This window comes from Haemaphysalis longicornis, unplaced genomic scaffold, assembly GCF_048455015.1.
Source record: "Haemaphysalis longicornis isolate Haplotype H1 unplaced genomic scaffold, Haemaphysalis longicornis Haplotype H1 scaffold_5, whole genome shotgun sequence".
NCBI lineage: Eukaryota > Metazoa > Arthropoda > Arachnida > Ixodida > Ixodidae > Haemaphysalis > Haemaphysalis longicornis.
Genome location: NW_027526385.1, coordinates 92,784,128 through 92,795,632, shown reverse-complemented (window position 1 = coordinate 92,795,632; position 11,505 = coordinate 92,784,128).

Genomic DNA, 11,505 nt, shown 5'->3' with positions numbered 1-11,505 from the left:
GGAAGTTTATCCCTGCATACGTAGGGGGTGAACGAGCCGTGATCGCGCACTGGACGGCCGTCTAGGAAGACTACATGCGCCGCGCCTTCTTCGAAGGCGCTTCGAAGGCGCGGCGCATGTAGGCTCCCTACAGCCGTCGAAGTGGCGGCGCCATCTCTCGGCCCAACGGCGAACCTTTGCCTGGCGTGACGAGCATCGACGAACCTTGGGGTCCCCTAAACAGCTCCGCTGTTGAAAGACATTTGGAGGTCGTATGAGGTTTCTACCCGGGTCTCCACAGTAGGAGCCTAGGGCTTTGCCCCTGCTCTACCCTGCAGGCTGCCAGCGGAGGGCGTTACGTTAAACCAGTGCGTGTCGCGCGATAATTGCTCTATTAAGTGAGGAATAAAAAGAGCACCCCCCCTTCAAAAGCGGTGGCGTGTGTGCCCGTCTGACTGCTGCCGCATTCTGTGACAAAAGATGAAGAAACGAAATCGAAGACAGAGGCGCAAACACGGCGTAGCAGTAAAGTTGGCTGTGTAAGTGATTACCATCAAAAGGCAATGAAATCAACAGCGAAGGCTAAACAAATGCGATGTGGAAGTAAACTCGTTCAGATGTATATAAAGATTCCCGCCTTCGAAGTACGTAGGCCTAATTAAGTGCCAAGAAAAAAATTAATCCTTGGTCGTGCGTTCTGTATTGGCTTATATGGCTCAAGATAGCTTCTCCATAAGACAAGGATCGGGGAAAAAGCTCCTACTAGTTCCAGAAACTCTTTCTGTGGAAGCGCAGTCCCACATACTCGTCGAATATAATACTGAAGAGATATTGCTTAAAAAGAGACAGAGACAGATGCGCATCTGTCTCGTCGTTCTCCGTTTTTTTCTGTCGTGGTTTGTAGCGCTCTTTTTCTTGAAGCAGCAATACGCACCAACTAGCCCAACAGCAAATTATCCTGGAGGGATATCTTTAACGGCGTCATTTTTTTTTTGCAGGAAGACCGCTTCGCATTCTTTGTCCAACCTTCCGGTTCTTGTGCGGCATTTTTTTTAATTCCCTACGTTATTTGCGAGATCCTAATATTCCCACTGCTCCATTTCCTTATTTTCCCTTTCTACAGACGAGTGCCGAACGCTCCAAGGGAATGAAAAAGAACATCGCCAAAGAAGCGCAGGAGAACGTAATAACGCCGCTCCACCAGAGTGAGAATATCGGATTTCGCAACTTTTCCCCAACTGACGCAAATCTGACGCCCAGCGTCAGACGGTTGTTAGCGTCCACAGCGGTTTCGCAAAAATCTCTGCTATGATGAAGCCGTCCTAGATGATCCGAAAGTGTTTGTTGATTTACTTTGGGGCTCCGGGCTTCCTGTCTGCTTTCAAGCCAGCTTAGGATGACATACAGCCTTTTTCTGCCTGTCGTAATGAACCTCGTGCCAATAAAGAAGTCCCCCCTCCTTGCGCATCACCGATGTCATGTTCATGAGACAACTTCGAAGAGAAAAACTTTCGTCTTTCTTCTTTTGTTAGGTGTCCAGAGCTGTACAAAAGTATTTGTCAACTTTTCACGTTGCTTACTCTTGTTATTGCGTTCGTTTAGCGTCGTCAGTGAGGGCTGTCGCCACTGGTTTTCTTACAGAAAGATATGGTTAGATAGCCTTGCCATTTTAGCGAGAGCAGCATGCGAAAAATGAACCGGTTTCATCGCGATGTTTTTCTATTACAAGTTTATGGAAGGCAAACACCATTTTTTTCTTTCTTGCGAAAGATCAACATTGCATTGATCTCCTCATTGAATATGGGCTGATGTCGCAACGTTGCAGGAGAAAAAAACAAGCGTAGTCGGTATATTACCGGTGTCGGGTGCTGCAGAATCGGGGGCATTAACGAGTAAAAAACACTTCCTTGCCTTGGCTTCTTGACAAGCCATATTTACTTTTCCTTATACTATCAGGCCTCTGAGGTAAAAACTCCATACCCTAATTATTGATTTGACGGTCAACAACGCCTTATACTTGCTTTGGTGATGCTTTCCCGCAGCTGTTTTTTGTGGTGACGTCACAACCCTGTGATGTCCACGTCGTTAGAAAAGAAAAGGCTATTGATGTTTGCTCTAAAGCACTCACTGTTAAAAGCGCCCTGGGAAAGCATATAGTGGAAGTATTATCAGGTAAGGACAACAAAAGGACAGAGTGCCGCTGCGTGCTGGTGATAACCATAACTTTTTAAGTGCTTCCAAGCACAAGTGAAACAATGAAAGCGTTCATGAGATGAGTTGCAGGATGCTTTGGACGAAAAATTTTACTTCGTATTTTTAGGGGTCCTTATGTAGGTGTAAGAGTTATTTTGGAAGCAGACTAGTTGGAGTCAGTGTAAGAAAGTTTTACGGCGCAATACAGACGTTTATTACAGGGACAGCAGCCTTAAGATGCACCTGTCAAGGTCATTCACCGCTCCGCAATGACCTTCACCGCCTCGCGTGCAAGCTGTGCATTCCTTTCTTATCTCTTCTCTTGTTCGCAGCCTCGCCGCTGCTTTACCACGTGACGAGGTGAGAGTGAAACGGCTGATTCACCTGCGCTTTATCGTCCAGCGGGGCTGGGCTCTCAGGGCGTGCGGTTTATCGCAAGGAAATTATACAACTAGGCGACGGTTTAACATTGATATTTGAAAACGCCATGCTGACCAAGTTTAGAGGAGTGGCAACTAGAGAAACACACTATGCACCCACATGAAACAGCTACTTTGCTGGCGCTTGGTTCCTCCGTCTTACAACAGATGGCGCACCGGCTGGGCTGCGTGTGCGTGCCTGTCAGCGCAAGAGAACGAATGAAGCTAATCATCCAGTAAATATAGCTAAACGGCAGGCTGCGGAATATCAACCCACCCCAATCTTTCACGAAACGCTCTGGGTAATAAGTGGTAATAAGTTCGCTGGTAATAAGTGAGTTTAAAAGCACTAAGCCTGAGTCAGTTTTGTTAGATCTTCGGAATGTGCGACGGTAGTCACAGAGTGATTTGAGCGTTTTATTCCGTACTCGCCGCAGCCGCGCTAAAAGCACTAAAATATCAGGGAATAGAGAAGACCTGCACAAGACTTCTAGAAGATATATACAAGGAATCCACGGGCAGGACAGATCCCTCCACGAGGAAAGCGATAAATTTGCGATCCGAAAGAGAGTAAGAACGGGAGATACTATCTCTCTAAAACTACTTACAGCATGTCTGCAGGGAGTATTTAGAAAGGTTGAGTGGGTAAACATAGAAGTATTGACAAAGGGGGGATACTTGAGCCATTTGAAGTTTGCGGACGAAATAAACTTGCTGATAAAAAATGCAGAACATATGAAAACAATGCTTGAGGAACTACAATCCGGAACTATGGCCACGAGGCTAAAAATGAATATCAATAAATCCAAACTAATGAAGAATAAGCAGGCCAAAAACGTCCTCTTCAGCTTAGGGAACGAAACAATAGAACAAGCTAAGTAATATAACTACTTCGGACAGACGGCTAGTGCTGACCCCAACCACGAGAGAGAAATCCGGCGCAGTATAGGTATTGGTTGGGGAGCTCTCGGCAAGCACTCCAAAATAATGAAAAGTAACCTACCTTTGTTAGTAAAAAAATTTTACAGCCAGTGCATACTGTCGGTGATGACGTACGGAGCTGAAACTTGGTGCCTTACTAAGCACCTAGAAAGCAAATCTTGGTAGGCTTAACGGCCCATGGAACGAATAATGGGAGGAGTGGCACTCGGGGTCAAGGAAGAAGCTATCTGGACAAGAGAATAAACTCGAGTAGAAGGTGTCATAGTTCAAATAAAGAAAAGGAAATGGCCTTGGGCTGTTCATGTAGTGAGAAGAACCGACAAACGGGTGGACAATTAGGGTAACAGAGTGGATACCAAGAGATGGGTCTAGAAGAAGGGGGAGGCCATTATTCCGATGGAGAGATGAAATAAAGGAATTTGGGGCTAAACTGTGGACTCGAGCAGGGTGGGACAGGAGCACCTTTAGGTCATTTGGAGAGGCGTTCGTCCTGCAGTTGACCTGAGTAGGTTGATGATGATTGACAGAACGATGGTTTCAAATTTTTCAATGGTATAAATGGATTTACAATGACAATTAGGATTGCGGTAAAATATGTTTTTTAATTGTGCGTAGTCTAATTAATTTGTGTTTGCTCGCTAACACGCGCAGTTGTAGCCAACATATTAAGGACAGATCGCTCACTCTTGGTAAACACTTAATATGCCAAATGCAAGTACAGCATAAAGGTATCGTCGAAACTTTTCTTGCTCTTGTTGGTTTCGAAAGAAGTTCTTTAGCACAAACACTGTGAATATATCCGTAAAGTAGCTTTAGGCTTGAGAAAACGACATAGGGAGAATTATTGTGCCCACCAATGTATGTGAGAAAAATTGAAATCTCCGAAAAAAATAAACAGAGCTGACGAAAGAAGGGATGTACAATGAGCGTTATTGGGTTGTGGTTGTAGTAAAGGAAAGTTTGTTATGACAAAGAGGGCTCGTGTCGAGCGCTGATCATTACTTTTAGTGAATATATTTAACTTACTCGCATTATGTCAAGGTTGCTAACAGTACTAAGGGGTAGCTTGTTCGCTACAGCTGAAAAGACAGATCGCGGGGGAAAATAAATTGTTTAAGAGTTCCATATACGAAAAATTAGTCCCCATTCAAGCTTAATTTCAAGCCATCTTGTGTGTGAAATAGCGTTGCTTACTTATAATAGTAGGTAACGTTTATTGTGACGTTACCTAATTCAATAGCGTTACAAAATGAATGTTACCAACGCTACCTACGCAGGGTTAAATAAAGTTACCAAAGGGGCTGTCTCTCCTCAGCAAGGACCCACAACACCTCTTTGTTCCTTGGCTAAAATTTGCTAGGCTACTTATCATTTTCTGTCACGCTTTACTGCTGTGTATTTCAATGCATGTTGAGGCTATCAAATTAAAATAAACAAATATTTGTTGAGCTGGAGGCTCGTTGAAGAAGGCTTGCCTGTTACCATTTTTTGTACTGTGTCGAAGGCTAGATGATAACGATAAAAACTTTTGAGCTTTATTTTTGTAGTCTGGCAGGCTGTGTTACCCGACGTACACCCTGACACCTCATCTAACCAAGCGGACGCCATTTCCTACACACGTTGCTACTCTCAAAAATATTTTAGGAGTAGGAACGGATATTTTGTTTCTCAAAATATTTTCTCGGAAATATTTTGAGAAAACGTCGCATCGCCTTCGAAATCATTTGCCTTTCGTAGTAAGCATCGAAATAAAATTAATTCTCGTCACACTTTGAGGACACCAAGTCTCTTTTTTTGCCTGCTCTAAAGGCTAGCGTAAATTCAATAAAGAATTCACCATCTTTGAAAAGTAGGGCAACTGTCACTACTGGTCTACCTCAACGAGGCCTTCGATTTTCTACTAGCTTTGCCCGTCCATCCTATAAAAGCGTCTGAATCTCTGCTTTTCCTCCTTTCGCTGGAGCTGGCAGCCAAGTTTTATTGATTTCTTGTTGTCGCCTTTATTCGCCCCCTATCTACGTATAAGAGTTTCCGGTTTTTCATGAATTTCATGCAACTTGTGCTCTCAGAACATCGTTCAACCGATCGTACAGGAAGACACGCGTAATATCCCGCCTGTATGCAGTTGTTGCTAGGACTTTGCTGCGGCTCTTGTAAAAACGTGCTTAAGTGCTTTTTCTTAGTTTTTTCATTTCTCTGTTTTCGAATAGTCTGCTCTTCTATGGAATTCAGCTGCAGCGAATCCTTTCTGAGAACCGCGTGCGCAAGTGGAAATTTATAGACTTTGGTGATTCCGGCAGCAGCGTCTAGCCTTTACAATTTCCATTTTTTATCGACGCTGTTTGTAATGCGCACAAAAATTGAATATATTCGATTTTCGACGTAAATAGTGGCATTAGCCGCTATTCTCTTTAAAGGTGGTAACCTCGGCTTCCATCGTAGCTGCTTTAACGATACTTCTTGGAAATGGTGGAAAACAGTTCAAACAAACAATTCTCACGACAGGCATGTGGCGAGATACGGCAATACAACATCCACTTAAATTTAAAGCACCTGAAACGGCTGTCAATTAGCGGGAACGGAAGAACACTCGTGGGGCAGCAATGGGCGCGAATTGATCACAGCGAGAACCGTATACATTGTATTAGTTATCACATCGTATAATCATCTTTATGTTTGAGTTTACTCTAATTATGTCACTCCTTTTACTCTTGGAAAGCTCTGACACCATAACCATACATATATATGCACGACTGAAACTATGTTCTTTTGTTTAAGGTATTCCGAATCAAAAACAATTCACCCAAGGCGCTAACACAGGTGTGTGACGCGTCAATAATTCCAGCAAGTTTTGCCGAGTTTCAATTGTTGCATAGCGTCTTGGCCTCAGTTCTAAAGCAAAGCTTTACTAATCTTGTGGAGTGGTGTCGACTTCGCGGTAAATGTGACCTTCAGTTGACCGCAGCACCCAAGACGCTAACACAGGTGTGTGACGCGTCAATAATTCCAGCAAGTTTTGCCGAGTTTCAATTGTTGCATAGCGTCTTGGCCTCAGTTTTACAGCAAAGCTTTACTAATCTTGATGAGTGGTGCCGACGTCGCGGTAAATGTGACCTTCAGTTGACCTCAGCTGCGCTGTATTCTTGGCAACGCATCACGTGACGCTTTGGGCCGAGCTCCGGCGGCGGTAGCGGCGAAAGCAGATGGGAAGAACGCGGCCGCCGCAACCACCGCTGATGCCGCCGCTGCCAGCCTGGCGCATGCGCTCTCCTCGGATGGTTCACTCCTGACCACGTGACTCTCCGCGGCCCGGCGAGCTTGGCCATGAATGAGAGCGAGCCCGTACCACCTTCTCCAAGGCTTGCGTGGGAGCTGGAGGCTGTGAGGCGTCGTCGGCAAGCGGTGTCTAACCACGCCGCAGATGTCGCCCGGCGTGCCGTGCGGCTCGGAAAACGCCGTAAGCGGGCCCACAACCGTCGGCAAAGGCAGGCTTTGGACGAATAGTATAATAATTACAAATAAATCCAACGTTAACCGAGTGAAGGCAAGACTTAACCAGGCTAAGCCAAGCATTCGCTTTGCATATCATGGATTAAGTGAGCTAAGCCGCTGCCGTTTTGTTCGAGTATTTAATCCATGGTGGGGTGTTCGCATAAAGTTTGCTGCCGCAATATACCAGAACGTTTTTCGCAAAGAATGCCTCAAATAATTTCTGCTGACCATTAGTAAAAACATCCTTTAAAGGGACCATGCAGACAATATACAAGTTTGTATTATTCGAAAAATATCGTGTTTTATAGTGTCCCCAGCGCTTCTCCGGAAGGAAATGATGCTTTATTCACTGAGAAATTATTCGACTTAAGTTAAAATTTTGATTCTCCCTCCAGAACGTGTGTTTAAGTGACGTCCGCAAAAGACGCCACAAGAACAGGTCTTTAAGCGAAACCTGGTACCCCATTGGGCTCGGCAGCGCACTGCGAAGACTTGACTACCATCAGTCCTCGTATGTGTCGCCACCATACCGTGCCGGGCCGTTCTCTGACTTTGCTTTGTTTTTGGCTGCATTTGCATCTTGCTCATTTTTGTTGAGTTAGAAAATAATTGCTTCATAAAACACGGTGTTCGATCATCAAATATGGTCCCGTAAAACACCGTCGCTTACGCCATTCGGCCAGCGTCGTCTGAGACAACCATAAAACGTCTCACAGCAGTGCAGCTAAAAGCATAGTGCACCCCGCAACAACAGCAGTACGCGTCGGTACTTCTACGTCTACGTGTACTTTCGTAACTTCCGCTATTTACTTCACCCCTCGTGCTGCTATAAAAGGAATGTGTTCTAAATTTAAGCGCAAACAGCTTGTTCGGCAAGCTTATAAGCCCTGATAATTTTAGTTTGCTTTTGCTGGACTAAGCCAGTCGCAGAGCTGGGAATATGGCATCGTAATTTCTGTGGTGGGAAATGAGCTAGTGGGCCGCATGGCCATTCCTTTTTCTCTAATTATTGAGCTTTGTTGAGTGAAGTTTACGTGAGAAGTGGTGTCGGTGTGATTCCACCGAGGCAATCTTTTGAATGAAGGAAACTTGTGTTTTGACAGCATGGCCCCTTTAAACCTCTTTAAATGCAGATGCAAGGAATAAAAAAATAACACCAGCAATGTAAGTTATTGAAGTCGCCTTTGCACGCACCGCCTTGTTTTTTTCCAGCGTTGCTACGATTGAATCCCAGAAAAAATCAGAAGAGTAGAGCTAATGCTATTATAAAGGATTGTTTTGGTAACGATGGAACAGTGGCTTAAACAGGGATAAAAACTTCTGTTTTTTTGGGATACTTTAGCACCGTAATTTCCAAACTGACAGCATCTGGATGTAGACAATTTGCAGATTAGTTCCGGATAAGTTTTCCAGCGCTGAATACTGACGGCAGCTGTGAAACATGCCTGTCACTTTGCGGGCTTTCCCATTTTTGTGTTCCTGCAGCCCTGAAATTATGTCTTTTTGAAGCCAGATTTTCAGCCGTAGCAGAAAAGATAATTTAATAGTGATGGCTGCTGTTCCAAAGTATCAGCTGGCGGGGTGCGGATAGCAAAAAAAAAAAAAAACTTTCTGTGGCAGCGTTTACAGGAAGGGAGAAGCTAAAATACACACCTATCTAATAGCAGATCCACGAACATTGCAGTACGCCGTATGGTACAGTTACTCGGTAGGGAAATGCCGAAGTTATTCAAGTTAGGGCCACCACACGGTAATAAAGTGCATTTGTGCAGAATGTAGGAACATGCTTCGTACTGCAGCCTTTTGCTGAAAGACGAGCCATCCCCAATTTCGCGCCCTTCAAAGAAAGTTGACAAATGCTGGCTGACGATTACTATATTCCTAATGCGAAATTTGTGCGAAGCTCGTACTGTTGTCTTCTCGGTCATGCCACATAGCTGCTCCGTCTGCGAAAGTCATCGCATGATCAGCGAACGCACGGCGGCACGCGCTCCCTTGCCGTTATCTCGCAGCGCTGAGGCCAAGGATGTTGTAAATTGTGTTTGAACCTCGCACACAAATGTCACGTGGGTCGGATAAGCCACACAATGAGGAGGACTTCGAAGGAGCATGCAGCGTGTGCTGGGCTTCTGTGGCGCGTCGTCGTCATACTGCCCTCCTTTCACACTTTCGCCATTACTCTGTCCTCCGCTATCCACCTGGCTCATATTCGGTGGCGTCTTTTGTAGCGTAAGCTACACTGGCCGAGGTTGAGCAGTTTCTCGTGGACCTTGAAGGCCCGTGCTGGCAAGCGCGAGGAGCATTGGATTGGATCGAATTAGATTGGATTTAATTAAATTATATTGTGTTGGATGGAATTGGAAATCCAATTCAGTTGAAGTACGGGTGTGTAAAGTATTGGGTCTGCGCATTCCAGAGGAGTGACGTCATAGCCGTGGCTGAGGCACCCTCGCCGGCGTGTGCCCAGCTGTGCGCCTCCCTTGCGCAGTAGCTAAGACAGTCGCTGCACCGGAGCCACTAGATAGCTGTTTCGCGTCGCTCCTGAAGAGCCGTGCTGCGCATGCGCGAGGAGCAGTGACTGGACTGGATTGGATTGGATTAAAATCGTTTTAGCAGCAGTAAGCATGATAATCAGCTAATCCTAGACAACCAGGAAACCAAAGAATAACCAGCTGAACCTTAGCTCACGCTACGTATATCCTGGCATTGTCGAGCTAAGCCACTGCTAAATTTTTTCGTTCTTTGGATTACCTTGTACGCGTCCCCGCCGGGCAGCATCTCGCTCCGACGACCGCGGATTGTCACCGGAGACACAAAAAATAAACCATAACGTCAACCAGCATGGACATTGGGACAGCCACAACTACAATGGCGTAATTCTGGTGGTGAATATTGAGAAAAATTCAAAAGATGGCGGTTACTTTCCTGGCGTCTTTCACTGCAGCTTTTGAGCTTACTCCTTTACGTGCAGGTGTATTATTTGGCTCAGATATTCCTGGCAGTCGCATTTAAACGTACCGCTGTTTTTTGTTGCTCTTCTGAAAGCATGCAGCCGGGTACCTTTAGGTGATAACTTACAGAAAAGGCAAGTGTGAAAAAGGTGTGCGGCAATGAATGAATGAATGAATGAATGAATGAATGAATGAATGAATGAATGAATGAATGAATGAATGAATGAATAAATCAATGAATGAATGAATGAATGAATTTATTTCACGGGGATGGCGCTATGGCCGAAGAGGGAAAGGGGTGGTCGAAGGAAGGAAAGATAGTACACATTTTAGGTCCTTCCCATGAAGTGTGCGTCTTTGGCGAAGGCTGACATCGTTAGAAGCGTGTCCTTAACTTGATTCTTTTGGGCACAGCCACTCGTTGAGGCTTCGTACTTGCGAAGGCTTGGGCTTGTTTTGGATATCTGCAAGTTCAGCCCGTTTGCCCGACCGCGATAAGTGTGGGAATAAGCTCTCATCTACGGTTTAAGCAGTATCTTGGTAATAAGTCGTTTTCCCGAAACCGAAACAAGCGCTGAAGCAAAGAAACTTTTCAGTCGGGTTTTCGGGCCACCGGCTTATTTGCTATGGCTGACGTGGAATTATTGGCCTCTTATTCTTAAGCGGGAACTTATACGTACGGGCAAACGGTGCTAAGATGGCTAATGGTCGGCGGTTGTTTGTCACTTGATGTCTGAGAAGATTGGGAATGGTCGGTGGTTCTTTGTGACATTGATGGTAAATGAGGTTGTCAGCGGAATTCGCGGGTTTTTGTGCTGGCTGTAGTGCGTCCAACATGCCACTATATCGTCAATGATGACATAGCCACTCTGTGCTTTGGTAAGGATCACCTGGGCCGCCCTCGGAACTTTGCGCGATACGGGATGCTGCGATTCGGGAATGGTAGTTTTGAGCTCCTCCTTGCGTTTTTGTTTCAGAGTCATTCGTTTTTATTTTGGCTATGGCTCCTATGCAGGCAAGGAACCACTGACGCCGAAGGGTGAGAGAAAGGGGCCTCCCTCGCGATAATGTCGGCCTCCTCATTGCCCGTGTTGCCACTGTGGCCAGCAATCCACCTGATCTTAAATTCAACATTGCGGGTACGGCTAATTGTTTTGCTTTCCTCTTTTATGAGATCAGGTGTTGAATTTTGCTTAGGTTGGCGTCTTAGAGTCTTGAGAGCTTCCAAGTTGTCTGTATATTTACTGCATCGATGTGTTTGGAGATTTCAACGTCATCCTGGTCTTCATTCCAAGGAGGATGGCCTAAAATACTGGACGTAAAACAAATGCCAAGGAGACGTCGAGCCGTGACAAAATTTGACACAGTGCTCCACCTGAAGCACATGAAGAACTGCAGCGAACTATGCAGAATAAAAGCTCTTTTTTTTACGCTGGGTCGCAAATCATAAGATGGCGAGGGGAATATGCTAAAGAGTTCATTGGTGGGTATTTTGCCTGGTTTTGTTGAATACTTTCAGCAAAAAAATG